Genomic DNA, 8,083 nt, shown 5'->3' with positions numbered 1-8,083 from the left:
GCCTTGCTGTTTGCTGCCTGTGCCCAGATAGCCTGAATTGCTCTACAGAGGACTACCCGGCAGCCCTCAAGACTTGAAGGACTGCCAGTGTCTCACAACTGTCTCACAGAAGTGAGTTGCACTGAGCCATTTGTACTGCTTTATAATTTAATTAACTGTTTATTTCTTATGTTATCTATCTGTCTATCTGTATAAATATATATAACATTATTAGCATTATTAGCATTCTGGTTTTGTTTCTCTAAAGAACCCTGTCTAACACACTCTCTAACAGCAGTTCTTAACCTGTGGGTAGCAACCCCTTTGGGGGTCGAATGACTCTTTCACAGGGGTCACCTAAGACCATTGGAAAACACATATTTGGTATTCCAATAACCAGTCACCGTAACTTTCAGAGTTGATCACTCTATCTTGAATTAGTGCAGCAATTCCTTGGAAGCTACTAGACCTATTGTTTGAAAGAGACCATGACAAGTATAACTGATAGCAGAAACATGTGTAAGCATGTTTTTTTTAGAATAATCCCATGTGTGTATTAACTGGAACCCTAGTAGTAATGCCTTTTTACTTAGTTTCATACAAAGGCATGCAGTATCCAAAGTATGGATTCAAAAGACTAGAGTTTCATTTTAATTAGAAAGAAGCTATCTCAACCTTCGCCCTGATGTTGGCCTTCTGCACATACTGTCACAAAATGTAGCAATGTAGTTTACTGTTGTTATATTAACACTGTTACCCATGCTACACCATGCTTCAAGACAAACTTTTATTTATTTTTAATTAGGAATAACTATTTCACAATATATAACTGCATATTATTTTTGTGATTAATCAATCACTGCTTTAATTATGTTCAATTTGTAACAATGAAAATACATCCTGAACATCAGATATTTACATTATGATTCATAACAGTAACAAAATTACAGTGATGAAGTAGCAGCGAAAATAATTTTATAGTTGGGGGTCACCACAACATGAGGAACTGTATTAAAGGGTCACGGCATTAGGAAGGTTTAGAACCACTGCTCTATAAGTACAGAGAAGAACTGGCCCTTTGGGTTTCCAATTCTTTACTTTTTTTAAGCAGTGTCTAGTCAGTTCAAACCACTGACCTTAGGATTGGCAACCCTATATACAGCTTCTTTTGGAAGTCCCTTAATATCTCATTATTTTCAAATATTTCTCACCTTTTCTGTCTTATCTTGTAATTGTCAGGTCTGAATTCTTCTCATATGCAATACTAGGAAGATAAATTAATGAGTTAATATAATTTAATAGCTGAAGATATAGTAGAACACCATATAAAAAAAAACTAGAGCTGATGCAGTTTTCTGAATCAGCGCCCCAAATAACCACAGGGACAGGCCTTAAAAACAAAAAACCAAGGGGGTGGGGGGTTGGGTGGCTTGTGTTGTTAACAATCTTTGATTTCAGAAACAACTTTGTTTCCTGAAAATGAGAACTTAAAGCACTTGATGATCAAGGATTGGAGCCTTGTTTCCTGAAAATGAGAACTTAAAGCACTTGTTCATGATCAAGGATTAGAGCCTAGTTATAGATTATAACTAAATATAAAGAAAACCAAAATTCTCACAACTGGGCCAATAGATAACATTATGATAAATGGAGAAAATATTGAAGTTGTCCAGGATTTTGTCCTCCTTGGATCCACAATCTATGCTCATGGAAGCCGCGGTCATACAAAGGATGAATTGCATTGGGCAATTCTGCTGCACCAGACCTCTGTAAACTAGAAGAACAAGGATTTCACTTTGAGCACTAAGGTGTGCTGACCCGAAGCCATGGCCTTTTTAATGGCTTGAGGTGCTTGTGAAAGTTAGACACCGAGTAAGGGAGACTGAAGAAAGTTGGTGCATTTTAATTACAGTGTTGCCAAAGACTGTTGAAAGTAGAGAGCCTGCCAGCAGGCCAAGCAAAGCTGTCTTGGGAGAAGGCAGAGCCAGAATGCTTCTTAGAGGCCAGGATGGCAAGACTTCATCTTGTGTGCTTTGGGCGTGTTATCACAAGAGACCAGTTCCCGGAACAGGACATGATGCTTGGTTAAGGGCAGCAAAAAAAGAGGAAGACCTTCGGCAAGATGGATTGGCACAGTGGCTGCTCCAGTGGGCTCCGACCTCAGGACAATGGTGAAGATGGAGTATGACCAGGTGGTGCTCTCTGCCGGGGTACAGAGGGGTACTGTGAGTTGGTACTGACTAGATGGCACCTCTGTCAACAAGAAGAACCTTGTAGGGGCTACCCACTTCTTCTCTGGCCCTCTAGCTGTACATGTTCCGTCAGTCTGGGTACCCGTGCCTGCACCATTTCAAGGAAATCACCCTCCAGCAAAGGTGCCAGTCCTTGATTAGTGTTACATCCAAAGGCATAGCTTTTCTTTATTTTTAGTCATTTTACTGGGGGCTCATACAGCTCTTATCACAAACTGTATATCCATCCATTGTGTCAAGCACATTTGAACATTTGTTGTCGTCATCATTTTCAAAACATTTCTTTCTGTTTGAGCCCTTGGGATCAACTCGTCTTCTTTTCCCTCCCTCCCTCCCCCACCCTCCCTCCCTCATGAACCCTTGATAATTAATAAATTATTGTTATTTTTTCATGTCTTACACTGACCGATGTCTCCCTTCACCTGCTTTTCTGTTGTCCGTCCCCCAGGGAGGGGGTTTAAGGCATGGCTTTTCACGTCTTATCTATATTGCTCTCCAGGGCACTGCTCAGCTTTCTTCTTTCTTCTTCCTTTACAAGATCTCCCAGCTCTGCCTGTCCTATCGTTGTTCATGTTCTCCTGTGTAAGGTGGAGTGGATTCTGACTCATGACCCGTTACGACAGAGTAGAACTGCCCTCACATGGGCTTGGTTTTGGTTTTTGGCAGAGGGGTTGAGGGAGACAGAAATCTTTGGAGTACTGGGTGTGCATTGGTTCAAAACCACCGGCTTCTCCGCAGGAGAAAGGTGGGCTTTTTACTCCCGTCAACGGTGACAGCCTCGGACCCACTCATCAGGACCTGGGACAGTTCCCCCCTGACCTCGTGGGTGGCGCTAGGAGCTGTTTTATCTCCGGGCAGTGAGTTTAGGTTTGGGTTCATCTTTCCTGGGGAGGATCGCTGGGTCTTTCTCCGGCTCAGCTGCTGGAGGGTTTGAACCTCTAGCCTTTAGATTAGCAGCCAAGTGCCTGAAGGGTACATTATCATCTCTGTAAGGTTCTTCGTTTGTGTATGCACCTTCTGGTTTTGTTGTTGTTGTTTTGTTCGACGCTGTCCATGTTCCTTCAGAAGTGTGACCCACTGACACGGTTTCAGCTATTGTTGTAGTTGTGTTGTTGTTCTGGATAATGGTCAATTTACTTTCAGCTTGGACTTCATCCTCGGGCTCCACATCCCACAGTATCTGGGCATCTCTACCTAAAACTTCCTACATTTTGATTTCTTCTTTTTTTAAAATCATTTTATTGGGGGCTCATACAACTCTTATCACACCCCATACATACATCGTGTCAAGCACATCATTTTGATTTCTCTATTTCAAAATCAAACCACTTGTCCTCCTTGTTAACCAGTTCTTTCTCTATTCTCTATTTGTCACGACCATTCACCCACCTGCGAGTAACCATCCAGCTGTTCTTTTAGCTTCTGGATGATTCCCAAGTATTCATTCTTTGTACTCCTTCCTTACATACTTCTATTACTATTGGGCACCCTAATTATCTTCCATCTGGGTTACTCTAACAACCAAACGAGCACACTTGGCCTCCTTTGAGACCATCCAGCCAATAAATGTATTATCAAAAAACCTGAGCTGAACCATCATTATTACCTGGAACCAGATAAAGTCAGAGACCCTTATTAAGTGTTTCATCAGACTGCCGTCCGCCTCCTCACATTGCTAGCCTGGCCCGTGAGACTCCAGTCACTCAAACTACTCTGTAGTTTCCTGCAGCTCCCTGCCTTGTCTTTCCCTGCCCTGTCTCCCGTCTCCAGCTTGGCTCCCTCCTACCCAGCCCTCAGGACATGAAAGACATCCCTCTTCCCAGAAGCCTTTCCTAATGCCTCCATTTCTCCATCCGGGGGCCCTGCTTGACGTGAGTCTCAGTCATTGAACATCGCAGTCTTGTAAGGGCTCAATTGTGTGTCTGTCTACATCTCTGTAGGCCAGTGGTTCTCAACCTTCCTAATGCCTCAACCCTTTAATACCGTTCCTCATGTTGTGGTGACCCCCCAACCATAAAATTATTTTTGTTGCTACTTCATCACTGTAATTTGCTACTGTTATGAATTGGTCGTTGTGAAAGGGTTATTTGACCCCCAAAGGGGTCACAACTCACAGGTTGAGAAGCGCTGCTGTAGACTCTCTCCCCCTCAAAAGACAGAGATGGCTTCTTTTTTTCCATAATGAAATTATTTTATTTTATTTTATTTATTTATTTTTTAATCATTTTATTAGGGGCCCATACAACTCTTATCACAACCCATACATATATCAATTGTGTAAAGCATATTTGTACATTCATTGCCCTCATCATTCTCAAAACATTTGCTCTCCACTTGACCCCTGGCATCAGGTCCTCTTTTTTTCCCCTCCCTCCCCCCTCCCCCCTCCCTCATGAGCCCTTGATAATTTATAAATTATTATTTTGTCATATGGCTTCTTAATCATCTTTGTAGAGCCGGGATATAGCTTGGCCTGTACTGGGTCCTCAATATAGATACTTTAAAAATTTGAGTGACTTTTTCTTTTAATGTAGCTTTAGGTTTAAAGAAAAACGGAGTAAAAAGTGCTAAGAATTCCCATATAACTTTGCACACTGATATACAATTTCGCCTGATATTGTTCTCTTCCATTGGCGTACCACATGCATTATAATCTGTGAACTAGCGTTGATATATTTCATTGACCAACGTCTATTCTTTGTCTTGGGGTTCACACTTTTTGTGATGTTGTTCTGTGGCTTATCTGCCATGACAGTGTCATACAGAGACACGGCACCTTCCCTTAAAGCCCTCATTGGCTCCCTATCCTCCCTGTGAGCCCCTGGCAACCACTGATGCTTTCACTCTGGTAGACAGGAAAATATGCCCACGTTGTTTTGAGACGATACTCTGTCACAGTCGGAAACATACAGTGTGTAGCTTTCTCGGACGGGGTTTGTTCACTTCTCGCTGTGCATTTGACGTTCCTTCTGCAGCTCCCGGGCTCATTGATTTGGGAATTGTGGAATAACTCTCCATTGCAAGGGTGTGCCAGTGTGCTTGCCAAATTCATCCTGTTGGACAAGAGGGAGAAATTGGTTGCTTCTAATTTTTAGCAAACACAAATAAAGCTGCTCTAAACATTTGCGTGCAGTTTGATGTGGACGTCATTTTGGCCTCACTTGAATAAATAGCTATTAGCACAATGATTGGATGGAATCAAAGCCTGTGCTTAGCACACTAAGGCACATCCAGTCTCCCCAAAGGCTGGACCACTTTTCAGTTCCACCAGCAATGACTGGGATGTCCACTTATTCCACGTCTTTGCTGACACTCGGCCTTCTGGTTTGGGATTTGAGCCATTCTAATGAGTGGGGGGTGGTATCTCATTGTTTTCAATGTACAATTCCCTGTGGACATATGCTGTTGACCCTCAATGTCATCTTTGAACATGTGGGAGGTTTTTGAATGAAAAGAGAAACGGGCAGTTACATCAATTTGAGATCTACAAAAATTGGGCAAACCCAGTCTCTGTATGGCAGCTACCCATAAGAAGGGGCATGGGGCAGACTGTGCTCTTGATCTTAGCCAAAAGGAGCAAAAATGGTGTGAAGCAGACTCTGCAGTGCCCGTAATAGTTTGGTTTTTGACCTGGTGTTCTCAGTGCAAAGTTCATTGAGCTTTCTACTTGTGATGTTCATACTTCTCAGGATTACTTAAGCTTCAAGGAAATTTAAAAAAAAACCAGTTTGATATCTAATGTATACAATACAGAAAATTTCTTTCTTTTTTTCAGCCTTTGCAGTTTTAAGTGTTTTCATGGGCTTGTGGTTCAGATGGGAGCACAGAAACGTAGGGGGGCGTTCGTGCTTGGTGTTAAGGAAGAGTGAGTTGAGCATGCATCGGCGAAGTGTAGCCCGGAGGGCCGAGACTGGCAGTGAGTGACCTGCTCTCTCTGTCTCACTTATTAGGGGCCACCTGCTAATTACAGGCGAGCTCCGTGGGCAGGAGCAGGATGACTTCCTCAGAAATGTGATGATGAATAATTCATAAACGTGGTTGGTTATCTGGAAATTTGTGATCATCATTAGCATTTTAATGGGGGAAAATAGCACAAAACCAACCGTTATCCTAAATCTCTTGTTTCTGCCTTTTCTCTTGTCTTCCCCCTTCCACCTCAGTTAACCCTCTCGGTCTTTCCTGCATCCTTGGAGACTGCCGACAGCCCAGCTAATGTGCTGACTGGTTGCTATGGGCAGACGGTACCCAGAGGCCCACTGTCGTCCAGGCAGCTCGTGTACGTATGGACTGGTTTCTCTCTGGCTCTCTCTGCCTCTCCTTTTCGCATTAAAGTTTCATTGCAGAATATCGCAGGGACCAAACAGCAGGGAAAGGTTTATAAAGTTTAAAGGAGACGGTTTCGAAATAGGAGCAAATGGATTGTTGAGGAAAGGTTTTTTTTCCTACTGAATCATGGGAAATGTCATTTGCATAAGGAGTGTAAGACCCACACGGTCCTGCAAGCTATCCAGTGCGAGTAGCAATCTCCCCTTTTCTGTTCAATTGCATTCATTCATACACTGGCCTTTTATTTTGTTTCTTTGTATGTCGTTTTCTTTTTTCTCACTATAAATATATATATATATTTAACAAGATTTTAAAACAGCTGCTGTTGCTAGGTGCTACTGAGTCCGTTCTGACCCATAGCAACCTTACACACAACAGAAGGAGACACTACCCGGTTGCGTGCCCCCCAGTGAAATCTTCCCGGTTCTTGAGCCCATTGTTGCAGCCCCTGTCCTGCCAACTCCGCGAAGGCCTCCCTCTCTTGTCACCGCTCCTCTGCTTTACCCACCAGCATCTCCTCCACCAGGGACTGGTCTCTCCTGACCGTATGTCCAAAGGATGTAAGACCGCCCGCTCTCCTTGCCTCTAGGAGCACTCTGACCTTCCTTCTTCCAAGACAGATTGATTCGGCCTTTTAGCAGTGCAGGGCTACGGCTTTTTGAGTTTTAAAAATAACAGTGATGGCAAAACACCAAGATTTACCAGCGTGTGTCTTCATTCCATTCCGATTGTAAGCTGCGTGACCACAGAAACGATGCCCTTGGTGCGTTGGTGCCTGGGTTTGAACTCTCTGAGAGGCTGTCTTAAATTCTTCGAGGGAGGAGCTCTTCAGAAGGCCCCAGGAAAGTCTCCTAATGTCTTGGGACATGTATCCGTTTCCTCAGCAGTCTTCTGGGAGCACCTATAATTGCAGCCGTTTCTCTTTTGTTTCCTTTACCCTGTATTTTTAGAGAAGAAAGATACTACAGAAAGAGTTGCTTGTCTCCGACTTTCTCTTGGTTTCCGGTAGCCTTGCAGCCGCGGGCCCACTGGGCCACGAGGTGTGCACTCACCATGCTTCCCTTCGGACCCTCCGATTGGCTGGAAGTCAGGAGCCTGCGCTCTCGCGGTGTTTGGCGTCAGTCCCCTGCGCAGCTTTGCTTCATCTCCTCCCTGTAGTTCTGGTTAGTCAGAGTCTACCCCCACCCCCACCTCTTCGCCCCATGGCCTGAGACTCTGCGGTTCTTTTTCCTCGTCTTCGAAAAGCTAGGACCCCCATGGAGACAGATGCTTATAAAATAAGTCAATGTCAAAGACAGAAGCATATTAATAGCAGCGGGGGTGGAGTAGGGATTCTGGCCAACTGTTAGCATTACAGCCAACACTGTTGGGGCAGGCAGCTTGTACACACACACACACACACACACACACACACACGCGTGCTCACACACACATTTTTTTTCTTTTTTAACATTTTATTAGGGGCTCATACAACTGTTATCCCAATCCATACACACATCAATTGTGTAAAGCGCATTTGTACATCG

General features: G+C 43.8%; 1 protein-coding gene across 1 annotated transcript in view; it reads left to right on the top strand.

The window, feature by feature from the left end:
* The window catches only part of LOC123520977 (amyloid beta precursor protein binding family B member 2-like), a 279,202-nt gene that overhangs the window by 127,273 nt on the left and 143,846 nt on the right, over positions 1–8,083 (top strand). The window contains exon 4 of the mRNA XM_045284051.1: positions 6,392–6,507. The gene's annotated coding sequence lies outside the window, so the exon portion shown is untranslated. The remainder of the gene's footprint in view (positions 1–6,391; positions 6,508–8,083) is intronic.

This window comes from Echinops telfairi, unplaced genomic scaffold (genome assembly GCF_000313985.2).
Source record: "Echinops telfairi isolate 266 unplaced genomic scaffold, ASM31398v2 ScPeMD7_7468;HRSCAF=8506_0, whole genome shotgun sequence".
Classification (NCBI taxonomy): Eukaryota; Metazoa; Chordata; class Mammalia; order Afrosoricida; family Tenrecidae; genus Echinops; species Echinops telfairi.
The sequence above is the reverse complement of the archived record's forward strand: the minus strand, read 5'-3'. Positions and strand labels throughout refer to the sequence as shown.